This window comes from Neophocaena asiaeorientalis, unplaced genomic scaffold (genome assembly GCF_003031525.2).
Source record: "Neophocaena asiaeorientalis asiaeorientalis breed wild unplaced genomic scaffold, Neophocaena_asiaeorientalis_V1.1 scaffold280, whole genome shotgun sequence".
In the NCBI taxonomy this organism is placed as follows: Eukaryota; Metazoa; Chordata; class Mammalia; order Artiodactyla; family Phocoenidae; genus Neophocaena; species Neophocaena asiaeorientalis.
The window spans coordinates 4922759-4938718 of NW_020185321.1; the positions used below are offsets into that span (position 1 = coordinate 4922759).

Below are 15960 nucleotides of genomic sequence, written 5' to 3' on the forward strand. Positions count from 1 at the left end.
TAAAGAGACGTGGTAGAAAAGTCAGGCCATAGATTCTGGGAGAGGAGAATCAGAGGTGAAAGACAGAGGCTAGGGTGGGGAAACAAACAGAGTAAAATAGTGTGAGAAAGTGTTCAACTTTTTACCTTCCTCTCTCTGACATGACCCCTCTGGTTGGGGAAAAAAAAGGCCAAAGCAATACAGGTAGTTGTGGCAGCTAAAACTCTGCAAAGAGAAGTGAGAAGCTTGCTGAGTTCCCTTTAAGGCCAGTTCTGAAAAATCATATGGAGGGAGATCAGGGCATCAAGATGGTTGCCCATATTCTGGGAAAAGGATGCTGGGGTCACATACCAGGAGAAGAATTGGCTAGAACGAACGAAATCTGATAAACACTGTTGAAAGTGGGAAGGTGCATGGAGTTGATCCCCACGGAGGCATGGAACTAGGGGAGAGAAAATGTTACAGAAGAGGAAATGGGGTAGAGAGTGATTTTACTGAATTCAGACTAAAAGGGTACAATGAGACAACTAAATCGACCATCCCCTGTTACAGATCCCCCAGCCCGAGGGGTTGAATCGTAATTGGAACTAGTCATGACAGTCTTCTTCCCCTTTATAGGTGACTGGTCTCAGGATGGACACATGACCCAATTTTAGCCAAAAAATGGTAAGAAGTCTGCTGGGGGTCTCTGGGAAAGATAGTCCTTCTTACTAGAAGAGATAGATGCGTGAGGAGCTGCCCTCTCCCTTCCTGGTTTGGAAGATTTTACGTGAGGATATGATACTTGGAGCTACAGCAACCGTTTGGGGGCCGTAAGACCACATACTTGAAGAAGAAAGGTAACAAGCTAAAGGTGGCGGAGGAGAAGGATGGAAAGGGCCTGGGCCCTTGATGAACTTGTTGAGCTGGGATTACCACCTCCAATCATCCCTATGGCTGACTCACTATTGGCCAGATATTCTCTAGCTTGCAGCCAAACGCATCTTAACTCTAATGGATAAGATGCTGTACCTCAGCATCCTATATCCTACTGGAAACTACCCAGTGATGTCTTCTTTTCTTTTAACCTGTTTTATGATCCTGTTATTTCTAAACTCTATTTGCTTTGTAGGAGTTATGAAATCTTAGTGTTTATCCTACCTATTATGGCCGTACTTAGGGGAGATTTCTTATGGTTCCAGTCAGTAGCTCTGGCATCAAAATATCGGGACACCCCATTATTCAGAAAGGGGCTTTTGAGAGCTGGCTGGCTGGGGCTACGTGGACATCGCACTACAAAACAAAGAACAGACTACTGGATGGGCACTTTCTAAGGTCAAGTATCATTTGACTGAGAGTCTCCACGGCAAGCTCTCCTCCTTTTGTTGATAAAAATTCCCATGTTTGTTATCAGATTTTTAAAAATTTTATATTGAAGTATAGTTGATTTACAGTGTTGTGTTAGTTTCAGGTGTAGAGCAGAGAGATTCAGTTATACATATACATGTATCTATTCTTTTTCAAATTCTTTTCCCGTTTAGGTTATTACAGAGTATAAGCAGAGTTCCCTGTGCTATACAGTAGGTCCTTGTTTGTTATCTACTTTAAATATAGCACTATGTATCTATCAATCCCAAACTCCCAATCTATCTCTCCACCCCCTTTTCTCCCCTGATAACCATAAATTCATTCTCTAAATCTGTGAGTCTGTTTCTGTTTTGCAAATAAGTTCATTGGTCTCATTTTTTTTTAGCTTCCGCATATAAACGATTTCATATGGTATTTGTCTTTCTCTGTCTGACTTACTTCACTTAGTATGATAATCTCTAGGCCCATCCATGTTGCTGCAAATGGCATTATTTCAGTCTTTTTAATGGCTGAGTAATATTCCATTGTATATATGTACCTCATCTTCTTTTCCCATTCATCTGTCGATGGACATTTAGGTGGCTTCCATATCTTGGTTATTATAAACAGCACTGTGATGAACATTGGGGTGCATGTATCCTTTCAAACCATGTTTTCCTCTGGATATATGCCCAGGAGTGGGATTGCTGGATCATATGGTAGCTCCATTTTTAGTTTCTTAAGGAACCTCCATACTGTTCTCCAATATGGGATCTTGATTGCCATGGAAACAAGAAAGGATTGAATGAGTGGGGTGGAGATCATGAACGGTGCTGCCCTGTGGAAGGGTACTTGGCCCTGTGCAGGGTACTTGGCCTTACGCAGTGTTCTTAGAAACAGGAGAGCAACCCAGTCTTCGTACCCATGGAGTCACCATCACACATGCCCTGCCCATATGAAGATGAGGAGATGTGTTCCTGGATACCTAATTTACTACTTGTGATTTAGGCACAATCATGGGCTTGCAACTCACTGATTCCCTTGTCCCCTCACCCCTTCCTAATAATTGTTTTCTAGCAGTTCTCTGTGCTTAGAGCACAACCCACTCTTCTAGGGTGTTCCCTAAAAGCCTCCACTAAAATAACTCCTTGTTTGCTCACACTTTGGAAAACAAGCAAATTATTTGCTGTAAATCAAGAGGTCAGCCAGAAAAAAAAAAAAAATGTAAGAAGGAAAGTTCACTGCAAAGTGAACTGAACAAAGAGGTCAGCAAGTTTTCTCACCGACTGCCGGTACCGGCAGCACTCCTGCTGCTGCATGCCGACCACATGCCAACCAGCCTGGTGAGGAATCGCCCAGTTCAAAGACACAGGAGGGCTTTGGAGGCATCACTTCTGAAGTTACGAGCAGCAGGGTCCTCCTAGGTATTACTCAGGAGGATGAGAGCCTCTCTATATACACAAAGTCTGCACACAAATATTCAGGGCAGCTTTAATCATAATAGTCCCAAACTGGAAACGGCCCAGGTGTCCATCAAAAGAGAATGGATTTTAAATCTGTGATGTAGCCATGCAACGGAACACTACCTGGCAATAAAAAGTAACAACCTGCCCATATAGATAACAGTATAGCCTCTGACTGTGATATTGCCATTTATAATGAATACGTAGTTGGTCATCCCCATTTCTGGCACAGAGCTCTTAAAACCCTTAGAATTTCCTAAGCGATGAGAGCAACAAAGGTGTCTTTTGTTATGCTAATAAGGTGACTTTTGGATCCCCACCTAAGGATGAGGGCTGATTGCCAGTGGGACCAATTATGTGATTGGAGGGTTGGAACTGTCAGTCCTACCACCCCTCACCTCCAGGGATTGGGAGAGGGGCTGGAGGTTGAATCAGTCACCAATGGCCAATGATTTAATCCATCTTACCTTTGTAAATGAAGCCACCGTAAAAACCAGAAAGGATGGATTTTGGAGAGCTTCTGGGTGGCAACTTGGGGAAAGCGGCGTGCTGGGAAAGGGCATGGAAGCGACTCACTCCCTCTGGGTAGACAGTGTCAGAATTGAGTTGAATTGTAGGACACTCAGCTGGTATCGGGGGAACTGCTTGGTGGTGTGGGGGAAATGACACCCCAGGTTGGAATTGGTACCAGAACCCCTTTAAGTGACAGAAAGCATATCCGTGGTTGTCAGGGGTTGGGGATGGGACAGGGAGGGGATTGGCTGGGGGGATACCAGAGGGACATTTTAGGGTGATGGAAACTCTTCTATAACTTGATTGGGGTAGGAGTCACACAGATTTGTCAAAACTTGGTGAACTCTATGCTTAAAATGGATGCCAAAATGCAAATTAAGCCTCAATAAAAAGAAGTTGATTAAAAATGTGGTAACACCTCACCTCTGGGCCCAAATGATCTTCAAAAAAATCTTCTCAAGTTTCAATAAGCCAAGCAGGCGTCTGCTTTTACTGTGCCACACTCTGTAGCAGTTCGGACTGCTATGGAACAACCCAGGTTACACAAGAGGGCAGAAACCATGGTGCAAACAGGTGATCAATGGCAACCAGCTCTTGATGCTGGAGATCCGCAGGGAGCAGTAAGGACTATGGCCGCCTGGACAGCGCATGGCCCATCTGAATTCATCTCCTGTCTTGGTACCACGCAGGGCTGTGGACCCCATGTTGCCACACCTTCCAGTCTTTCAAGTTGGAGATCCGGCTGTTGCCGCTGTTTTGGGGAATTTTATCTTCTTTTAAGCTGATAACCAATTCAAAATGTGAAAGGATTGTGTGCGGTGAAAACAAACCAGAACTGAGGGCTGTGGACAGCTCCTAGGCTCCCAGTTTGTGGCCTCTGCAGCAGTGGAGGTTGAGAGGGTTCAGCTGTTGAGGATGGATGGGTAGGGAAGGAAGCAGGAGGAAGTGTCATTTTGCCATAAGCGCGGCTCAGAGAAAATTTTTCCCAGATCTGATGGCAAACAGCCGCAAAGACCTGCTGACTTTCTAAAAATCATTCTTACGAGTCCCTCGTTCTCATTTAGAAGTCCCTGTCTACCTCAGCAGCCCTCCTCACAGGGAAGGTCCCTGGAGGACAGTCAGCCAGAGGAGATGCACTCCTAATACCCCACGATCCCCGGATCCCTCCATCTCGACCCTGGCTCCTCCTCCTGCCCCCGCTCTCTGGAAGGCATTGTTCATTGTTCTGGAAGGTTCTCCCCTTTTGTTCTTGCCCTACACCCTCTCCCCAGGTGTTCTTTTTTTTTTTTTTTGGTCGTGCTGGGTCTTAGTTGCAGCTCACTGGCTCCTTAGTTGCAGCTCACGGACTCCTTAGTTGTGGCATGCATGCGGGATCCAGTTCCCTGACCAGGGATCGAACCCAGACCCCCTGCATTGGGAGCTTGGAGTCTTAGCCACTGGACCACCAGGGGAGTCCTCCCCAGGTGTTCTAATTCACTACCATGGCTTTAATCATTGATGACTCCCAAATCTCTACCTCTGGCCCCAGACTCCTTTGTATCCAGCTGTGTCCAGGGAGCATCCCAACTTCACAAGTCCAACCGAACTTTTCATTCCATCCCCCAAATCTGGTCCCACCGCCCAGCCTATTCCACCTCTGTAAATGGTGGAATCTACCTTTCTGCCCATGCCAGAAACCCGGGAGTCTTTTTTTTTTTTTTTAACAATTTAATTTTCTTATTTTTAAAATAATCATACTTTAAAAAGGAACTTTTTTCAGGGAGAGCTGTACAGTTCTGTGAATTTTAACACACAAAGATTCCTATAACTACCACCACGATCAAGATAAAAAGGGGGCGGAGTCCCATCCTGCGCTCACCCCTAATCACTGACAACCACAGATCTTCTCCCCATCATCATGGTTTCACCTTTTCAAGGGTGTCACAAAAACGGAATCCTATCATTTTAACCTTTTGAGACTGGCTTCTTTCACTCAGCATAAGGTCTTTGATATTCATCCGAGCTGATACTATCACAGTTTGTTTCCTTTTACCGTTGAGTACTTTGTTCCACTGTGTGACAGCACCACAATTTGTTTATTCATACAGCCACTGAAGCACACTTGGGTTGTTTCAGTTTAGGGCAATCATGGACAGAGCTGCTCTAAACATTCATGCACAGGTTTCTGTGTGGATATAAGTTTCCATTTCTCTAGGTCAAATATCCAGGAGAAGGATGGCTGAGTCATATGGTAATTGTATGTTTAACTTTTTAAGATACCTTCAGTCTGTTGGCCAGAGAGGCTGTACCTTTCTCCCTTCCCTCTGGCAATCTATGAGAGATGCAGGTGGTCCACATGCTTGCCAGCACTTGGGGGTGTTTTAGCATTTTTATTTTAGCCCTCCTGATAGGGGTAGAGTGGTCAGGAAGCCGTTTTGGATGTCCTCTCCTCTACCACCCACATACAATTCACCATCAAGTCCTCCTGGCTCTGTCTCCAGAATATACCCTGTATGAATCTACTTCTCTCCAACTCCACAGCAGCCATTACCTCTCACCTGGCCTACTGCAAAAGCTTCCAACCCAGTCTTTCTTTTTGTCCTCATCGCGATCAGTTCACACCACGCCAGAAGAACGTTTGAAGAATATAAACTAGATCATGTCATTGCCCTGAATAAAACCTTTCACTGGTTTCCTGTTCCGATTCCCTCTTCCTGGCCTACCAGGCCCTGAGCCCATCTGGCCCTGACTTTCTCTCCAGGCCCCTGCGACGCCTTCGCTGATATCACTCTGCTGGCCTGACCTCAAGCTCTTAATCTCCGCACACAGCTTCCTTCACACTTTGCTTGGCTGACTGACCCCCTTCTTTCAGGTTTTCTCTCCAATGTCATTCTTTAGAGAGACGTTCCCTGATCACCCAATTTCAAGTAGCCCTCACCTCCCTTGAGGTGCTGTGACAGTTTGACTTACATACTTGTCTGTTCGTTTCATATGTGGTTCCTCCCTCTAGACTGAGAAGCCCTTGACAGCAGTCATCATGTCTGTTTTACTCATTACGGTATAGCCAGGTGCCTAAAACTGAACCTGGCACAGAGCAGGCATTTGGTATTTGATAAATAAATGAATGAATAATAAAAAGAATCTCTGATTTTCCACTATTATAAATAATGCTACCAGGAACATCCTTTTACGTAAATGCTGTGCATTTGTACATTTCCTGAAAGTGGTACTGCTGTATTAAATAGTATATACATTTGAAATTTTTATAAATATTGACAAATTACCTTCCCTGGCTGAATCAACCTTCTCTCTCCTAATAGTCTATAAGAGACTCCATAATCCTGCCAACAAGGAAAAATATCATATTTTAATTTTTTTAAAAAAATTAAAATTTAATAAAGCAGTGTATTAGTCAGGGCCCTCCAGAGAAATGGAACCAAAGTGTATATACATCGAAAGAGATTTATTTAAGGAGTTGGCTCATATGACTGTGGTGGTTTGGTGAGTCTAGAATCTGATGGAGGAGGCCAGTAGGCTGGAGACTCGGGAAGAAGTTGTTGTTCGACTCCAAAGGCTGTCTGCTGGGAAACTAGGAAGAGCTGATGATGTAGATGCGGTCTGGTGGAGAATTCCCTCTTGCTCAGGAGAGATGGGCTTTTTTTTTTTTTTTTTTTTTTTTTTGCGGTACGCAGACCTCTCACCATTGTGGCCTCTTCCTTTGCGGAGCACAGGCTCCAGACGCGCAGGCTCAGTGGCCATGGCTCACGGGCCCAGCCGCTCCGCGGCATGTGGGATCCTCCCGGACCGGGGCACGAACCCGCGTCCCCTGCATCGGCAGGCGGACTGTCAACCACTGCGCCACCAGGGAAGCCCAGAGGTCAGCTTTTTATTCTATTCAAGCCTTCAACTGATCAGAAGAGACCCACCCACATTAATGAAAGGGAATCTGCTTTACTCAAAGTCTGTCAATTTAAACATAAATCTCACCCAAAAAACGTCCTCACAGAAGCATCTAGAACAACGTTTGATCAAATATATGGGCACTGTGGCCCAGCAAAGTGGAAAACATAAAATCAAACATCACACTCAGTAGTATTTTAATTTCTTGGATGAAAATTGTAGAAAATATTTGCATATTGTATATAGTAATTTATGTTTCTTTCTTTTTTTAAAATAAATTTATTTATTTTATTTATTTATTTTTGGCTGTGTTGGGTCTTTGTTGCTGAGCGCGGGCTTTCTCTAGTTGCGGCGAGCGGGGGCTACTCTTCATTGCGGTGTGTGTGCTTCTCATTGCGGTGGCTTCTCTTGCTGTGGAACGTGGGCTCTAGACATGTGGGCTTCAGTAGCTGTGGCACACAGCCTCAGTAGTTGTGGTGCGCAGGCTGAGTAGTTGTGGCACACGGGCTTAGTTACTCTGAGGTATGTGGGATCTCCCTGGACCAGGGCTCGAACCAGTGTCCCATGCGTTGGCAGGCGGATCCTTAACCACTGCGCCACCGGGGAAACCCAGTAATTTATGTTTCTATACTTGGTTTTTTCTTATTTGATTTGCAGAAGTTCTTTGAATGTTAGTATATAAACCCTTTAGCAGTTATATATGTAGAAAGACAGTGGTCTTATTTTGTGAATAATTTTCCATAGTTTTATATATATTTTTTTTTATATTTTTAATGTGCTCGTTTGTCATTTCTTTGATGACTTCTATGTTTATATCACACTAGGAAAAAGGCTTCTCATTTCCAAAGCTTAAGAAATTGTATAATGTCTATACAACTTCTAGATTTTTGAAAAATATATTCAATCTTTAAAACACTTGAATTTACTTTTGTTGTCTATTTGTAACTTTTCCAAATAGACAGTCAACTACCCCAGTATTATTTACTGAATACTCCATCATTTCCTATATTTATATGAAATGGACTTGCATCACCTAAGTTGAAAGAATCCTCAAAATGTAAACTGAAACAACAAGATACCATCATTCTTACCCATCCTATGAGCAAAAATGTTAAAGATTCAAAATATCTAGTGTTGGACCTCCCTGGCGGTCCAGTGGTTAAGACTGTGATTCTGCAGGGGGCACGGGTTCGATCCCTGGTCAGGGAACTAAGATCTCACATGCCGCACAGTTCTGCCAAAAAGAAAAAAAAAATCCAGTATTGGAGAAGGTGCATGGAAATGGGTACTCTCATACACAGTTGGTGGGAATGTACATTACTGAACATTTTCATGAAGGTAATGTGAAAATATCTATCAAAAAATTTAAAGAAGTGCCCCTCTTTGACCCAGGAATTATATCAATTACATTTCTAAAAATTCCATCTAACCAAACTACTCACACGGGTCTAGATAGATAGATAGATATTCACCAAAGCACTGTCTATTATAACAAAGGAACTGAAAAGTGAAAATGGACCCTGAATGACTGCATACATTATAGGATGGTCCTAAAATAAAATACCATGTAACTACCAGAAAGAATACAGTAGATCTATGTGTGCCGACATGGAAAGATTACTAAGGCATATTACATGGTGAAACGTGGAGTTTCAGAACATTACATACAGCATGATTCCATTTATGCAGTTTTTAGAACTATATATTTATATATGTACACATATGGGTATAAATAAAAGAGAGGTTACTAGGAAGGGAAAAGTGTCAGGGGGAAGTGAAGCTGCCTTTCACATTTTACTTCTGTATTGTTGGATTCTTTTACAATAAGAATATATTCATGTATTATTATGCAATTTTTTTTTTTCCTTTTTGCGGTACGCGGGCCTCTCACTGTTTTGGCCTCTCCCTCTGTGGAGCACAGGCTCCAGACGCGCAGGCTCAGCGGCCATGGCTCACGGGCCCAGCCGCTCCGCGGCATGGGGGATCTTCCCAGACCGGGGCACGAACCCGTGTCCCCTGCATCGGCAGGCGGACTCTCAACCCCTGCGCCACCAGGGAAGCCCTATGCAATTTTTTAAAATAAAGAAATAGTACTGGAAGAACATTCATCACATTGATTCTGACCAAGCTAGAACAGGAAATAGGGCGCAGAGATTCAAGCTGCCTGAAAACTCACAAGGGCCACTGTGAGGTCAGCTGGGATTATGGGGATGGATCACGTCACCCACTCAGGCCTCCAAGCGTCCACCCCTGGAGTGAGGAGGGGTGAAGTGGCTACACTGCTCTCAAACGTCAAGCAGGGAAGGCGGAAGTGTTTTCTCTAAGAAAAGTGGGTGTGGTGTCACTGGGAGAATGTGAGCAGGGCAGGCCATTAAAAATCCGACCACCAGGGCAAATGCACAGATGTGTGTGGGGAGGGTCATTACCTCCTGTGCGGGGAGGGGCCAGCACATGCCCTTGGGCACCACCATTTCTCCCACTGATATAATACAGAAAACGCATCCCCAGGGTGAGTAACAGGACCATCACATCCAGACACAGCCCTGTCTGTCTTGTCTCCTGGGAACAGTCACACGGAATCATCAGCAATGAGTTCAAAAGGCAATCAGGTTTCTGGCATGCTCTATTGGTCCCTTCCCAGACTGGTCTCCGGGTGCCCCCAAAGAGCAGGCACAGGACTTCCCCCAAATTAAAGGGCTCCTGTGAACCCTTGAGATGCATGGCAACAGCCTCTGAGGTACAGTGTCGTGCTTTTGGGGGAGGAGCCTCCTATCACAACAGCTAGATAGTGGAATTTTAAAATGGTAACTTAGAAAAAAAAAAAACAACGCACAGAGCCAAGGCTGTCCCTGTAAGTGCCGAGAGTCTGGCTCACTGTTCGGTGAGCGTTCTTCAGTTAGCGAGAAGAGGTGAAGTTATAACTGGTGCACTAGGGACCGCTCAGAACTGTTCTCCCTGAAGGCAGGTGTTACATACACATGGGAGCTTCATTCGTCCTGCATAGTGTGGCTGAAAAAGATGGAGAGCATTGCCCTAGCCTGTGAGGCTTTCTGGCAAAGACAGCAGAGCAGGTGGAGTGCTTCACAGTTTGGTAAAGCTTTCCCCCAGGGATGATCTCTTTAACTTGTAAAATAATCTTGAGGGGTTGGCATCATTCTGCTTTCTTTACAGACGACAGAATGGAGGATCACACCTATGAGTTGAATATGGGGCATAAAAAGGAGGACCTATGCTGTTTCAGTTTCAGCCAAAGTCAATCAACACATACCAAGTATCGCCACAGCCCGATGGTGTTAGACCTTCCATGCAGACCCTGGAAACTGGTTTCGTGAGCGGTAGCTCGAGACTCACCCCCGGCCAAATACCAGGAGCTGGGAGGTGGAAGAGGCAGACAGTGAGGACTGTTTGGGAGAGCTGTGAGTGTGCCACGTTCTGACCCCAGTGGGAAGGAAGAAGAGGGGGAGCTTCCTACTCACCGATGAAATAACCATAGAGGGACTTCAAGACAGCCACTGGCAGAGCTGGATATGCCCCTGAAGTTTAGGGGGTACAGGGGCTAGTGCCAGATGCTTGCTGGGAGAAATCAAAACCTAAGAGGCTCACTGGGTCTGGCAGAGCAAAACGGGAGAGTAGGCTACACTGGAGTGAGCTGCTGTTCCACCAAAAATGGGACCTTTAAATGTGTGTGGCTCCCTTGGACCAAATGAAGGCCCTTTGCTGAGAAACCAGCCTAAAGTCATTTTATAAATGATCCTATCCAAGGGTCAGCCTGGAGGAACAATGCAATCCTACAGAGGGGATCCCCAGGGGTTGAGAGTGGGTCAAATGTGACCAAGGAGGGGAGGCACCCCCCCCATCCAAGGTGCCGACCAGGGAGGTCCAAGAACCTGCGAAAGGTCCCTATGGGAGAATGAGTTGGCACTAGATGTCTGTCCCATCCAGATGGCATTGCTCCAGGTCATAACTCTACCAGGCCAGCCAGACATTTGCCGCCCCTAGCGCCTCCTCTCTGCCCACAGGGCGGGACCCTAAGTGGATCTGAAGCAGAGCTAACAAGTAGGAGAGAAGATGAGAGAAGGTGGAGTGAAAGAAGAGAAACAGGACCGTGTCTGGCCCACCTCTGCAGGCTGTGAGCCCGAGGCACTGCAGAGCTGGGAGGAGAAGCGCTACTTAGAGTAGGATTGGGAGGGCTTCCCTGGTGGCACAGTGGTTAAGAATCTGCCTGGCAATGCAGGGGACACGGGTTCGAGGCCTGGTCTGGGAAGGGCCCACATGCCGTGGAGCAACTAAGCCTGCGAGCCACAACTACTGAAGCCCGCATGCCTAGAGCCCGTGCCCTGCAATAAGAGAAGCCACCGCAATGAGAAATCCGCGCACCACAACGAGGAGTAGCCCCCGCTCGCCGCAACTAGAGAACGCCCACACGCAGCAACGAAGACTCAATGCAGCCATTAAATAAATAAATAAATAACATATAACATAAATCTGTTAAAAAAATAGAATTGGGAATTTTGATGTTACACTGGCCTGGAGCTATGAGATTATTTAACTGGATTGGACTTGTCATTGTCTAAGAGTGTCTGAAGAAGCCATGGCACCCAAGGAGCCATGCTAGCCATAGGAGGAAGGGGTGCAGGGGAAGAGTAAAGTTAAGGTTTACTTGAGCTTGTCAAGCCCAGCTCATTGAATAACATGGTTATATTCATTTTAGACGGCCCCAGGGTGCAGTCATTTGCGTCTTTGGTATGTAGCGTCTGCACAACGTCTTGGGCAGCTCTTGTCTGAGGCCGGCACGACCAGATCGCCCTTGTAGGGAGGAGCTGCTACCCGGGAGCAGGTCTTGTACGTGGAGCACAGCAGCTCTGGACCATCTGCCCGCACCAGGGCCTGCGGAAGTGCCAGCCTGGAGGGCACCTGGCCCAGGCCTCATACTTACTCTTCTGATGTGAACACTTAATAAGGATAAATACACAGCTGCAGGAATATCTTGGCAGGACCCATCTTTAAACCTGTGGCCCACTTCTGGCTCTATACTGTAAAGAATTCCGTCAAAAAACCAAAATCCTAAACCTATTTTGTGAATGGTACGATTATATTTCTTATTTCTTGTTAGGAATGCTGCCCCACTATTAAATCCCATTTGGGCATTTTGCCACTTTTTTTTCATATACCGGGAACCTCTAAATATGGAAGTGGTCTGGACCATCCTGGCCTCTGAGAGGCTCTGCTGTAAGCCTCTGGTCGTCCTTTGGTTGCCTAGCATCTGAAACCCTTCCCGTGTTTAGGAAACTCCCACATACAAATCTTGAATCTTGGTGAGAAGCAGAGCCCAGCTCCCACTGGAGAATCTGATAGTTTTGGGCCCTTATTTTCTGAGCAGCCCTGCTATGTTTAGCCCAAATTCTGAATCTGAGGCTACAAAGTGGTACAGAAAAGGAGGGCAGTAGTGGTGTGAACAGAGTATGGCTCTGGGGCCCAAGGTTTTCAGTGTGTGTGTGTGTGTGTGTGTGTGTGTTTGGGGGAAGGGCTCCTGTATCCTTACTGGACTGGGTCAGAGGCGTGAATTTTAATGTGGTCCTAGTTGCACAGCTTCATTTATTCTCCAAGCCTGGTTCTCCAGTCTTGCTGACAAGTCTCTAAGCTATCCAACATCTTATCAGATAATCCCTAAATTAGGTAGTATTGGCCTCTGTTGCTTCAGTTAAGAGCCGTCACTGAGACACTGTCCAGCACAATGATTATGAGCTAAGAAAGCCTGCATTCTATTGAGAGATCCTCAACCCATGAGTAATCAGAAAAATGGGACTGCATTAAAACAGCAAAGAGACACTGCTTGAAATCCATTCACCTGGCAAAAATGCAGAAACTGGATAAAGCAAAGTCTGGCTGGGGATGTGGTTCAGAGATCCAACAGCTGTGAGGCTGGTAGCTCTGTCCTTTTTATTTTTATGCCTACTTTGGGCCTCTCCACTCTCCCACCTGGGGCAGCTCGACAGAAGGAAAGGCATTGGCTGGGTGGTGTGGGTCCGGGAAATAAGGTTTGTTCACAGCTGATTCCCTAGCATCAACAAGTGCTGTTACCTGGGGGGTCTCAGGAAGGACTCACTGAGTGAGTGTGTGGGTGTATATCCCTTCTCTCTTACAGCTCACTATTCTCACACCTTGCTTTTTCTCATCTAACCGTACACCGGGGAGTCAGATCTACATTGGCATAAGTAGACCTGCCTCATTATTTGTAACAGATGCTGAGTATTTCAACTGATTGGGTGCCCCATAGTTGTTTTTTTGTGTGTGGTACGCGGGCCTCTCACTGTTGTGGCCTCTCCCTTCGCGGAGCACAGGCTCCAGACGCGCAGGCTCAGCGGCCATGGCTCACGGGCCCAGCCGCTCCGCGGCACGTGGGATCTTCCCGGACCGGAGCACGAACCCGTGTCCCCTGCATCGGCAGGCGGACTCTCAACCACTGCGCCACCAGGAAAGCCCGCCCCATAGTTTTTATTTAACCAGACTCTTTGCTGATGGACATAGGTTGTTCCTAGTCTTTTATTATCACAGAAAAAACAAAAAACACTGTGATGAATATACTTCTTTGGACGCGTGAAAAAGTACATCCATATAATAAACTCATGAATGTCAACTCATTGGATCAGATGGTATTGGATTTTTAATTTTGAGAGATGTCATTAAGTTGCACCCCCCAGAGAAGTGTCCCAAGTAACAGGGGGAGAGAGAGGCGTAGGAGATGAGGTCAGAGAGTGGTGGGTGCAGGAAGCCAACACAGTTGAACTTGGAGGCTACTGTAAGGACTAGGGCTTTGATGAGTAAGATGGGGAGACTGTGGGATTTTGAGTACAGGAGGGACAGACCTACTCATGTTTTAAAATGATCATTCTGGCTACCGTGTGGAAAGCATACTGAAGGGGACAACAGAAGCAAAGGGACCAGACAGGAGATAACGAAGGAACACAGGTGAGGGATGGTGATGACAGCCTGACTGGGGGGGTACAGTAAATGCAGTGAGAAGTGGTTGGATTTGGGATACATTTTGAAGATAGAGTGGAAAGGACTTGCTGATGGAGTAGTCAAAGCCTGAGAGATATATCTGAAGAGTCAAAGGTATCTCTCGGGATTGGGGCCTGAGCAACCGGAATGATGGGTGGCAAGGTCTAGGCAACCTGGGGTCCCACTCCTGAGGTGCTGGAAGTGAGGGCCTGGGCAGGCACCAGCTGGGCAGGTGGAGGCGTCTGGGGAAACTCAATTTCCTTACAGATGAGGTTTCCTGATCTTAGACTGTTCCTGTGGTTTCAGAGGAGTTCCACTGAACTGCAGTGAGCTAAGCTGTCCTGGGGCCCAGCTTGAACGATCGCAAGCAGTGACTAACTCTAGCCCAGTTCCCCGGTTGGGCCCACATTCCTCATTTCTCTTTGCTTCCCCTGTTGGTACATGCTGGGCTGCACACTTCTGTTCCCTATCATCTTAAAACGTTTCCCAGTCACTCCATTTTTAGCATCCCCTTATCTGACTGTCACCCCACCTGTTGTCGCAGGTTGCTGAGGAGGGCAGTGGTGGTTCTGTGTTGTCAAGGTGTCAGGAGGGCTCTGAACCAGAAGGGAGCTGTCAGATTCTGACTGGCTGCAGAAGTTTATCGGGACATATCAAAGCCCCGGAGAGGAAGCTAAGATCAACAGATAAGACACCGTCATCCAAGGTCAAACAGCTCCAGATGACACAACACTCTCAGGCTCACCCCTGCGTCCTCTTACACAGGCCAGAGAACAAGCAGCCCGCCCTGCCTTCCAGGCTCAGCCACACTGGCCCCTGACACAGCACGCTTGTTCCCATCGCAGGTCTTTGGTACTTGCTGTCCCCTCTTAGCTGGAATGCTCTCCACACGGCTGGTTCCTTCTCACTGGTTCAAATATCCCTCCTCAGCCCAAGCCTGTCCTGACAGGCTTACCTAAAGAAAACCCTAGGCCAGACTCTCTCTCTAGGTTTCCTTGTTTGTTTCCTTCCTTTACTTGAAATCCCCTGGTTTGTGTGTTGACCTGTTTAACTCTGTGTCTTGTTCACTCATGTCCCCAGCACCCGTGCACAGGGTAAGGCCTCAGGACCTTTGATGACTGGGAAGCGGAACTCTGGTGAAAGGTATGGCATCGTGGAGAGGAAGCTCACGTGCATACATTTGCGTGAATCACTCTGAGGTATACTTGGTTGAGCTGGACTTGAGATGCTGCACTGCCCGCTCCCACGATGCAGCTGTGTGCGGTCACTGAAGCTTTGTGATTCTGTAAAACAACTTAGTCTGAATTCCCCTAAGACTCCAGCACCAGTGATGTCCCAATACTGGTGACTTGGGCCACAGAATGGAGATAAAAGAGAGAAGGCAAAAAGCACAGGTTCTGACCTATTCTTTGCTTGTATCATCAGCTAATAAGCTCTTACAGGCACATCCAACTTCCATCCTTTCACTCCACAAGTATTTGAGTGCCTATTATATGCAAGGGACTATGCTAGGTTTTTTCCTAAGGACGGACTTCAAAATAGTCATTTCCAGAAGAGGCAATCTTACCGAGACTCAATACTAACATCCCATGAGAAGGGGTGGGGTCACCCCAGGAGGCACTGCCCTTTTCTAAGCTGAAAGGGGGTTTCCCGAGAGATTCCTGACCTGGGAATCAGCTATGCTTGGCTGGGGATGCGGATGGAGAAAAGAGGCCCCTCCCTTAGCATTTAAAGATAATGAGAGCAGCCCTATCTGGCAATCTTGACCTTTCCAGTAAGTTTCTGTTGCCAATCAAAT

At 46.5% G+C, this 15960-nt stretch overlaps 1 long non-coding RNA gene across 1 annotated transcript in view; it reads right to left on the reverse strand.

Moving 5' to 3' along the window:
- Nucleotides 1–15960, reverse strand: part of LOC112392328 (uncharacterized) — a 52310-nt gene that overhangs the window by 16858 nt on the left and 19492 nt on the right. The gene's annotated exons all lie outside the window — the stretch shown is intronic.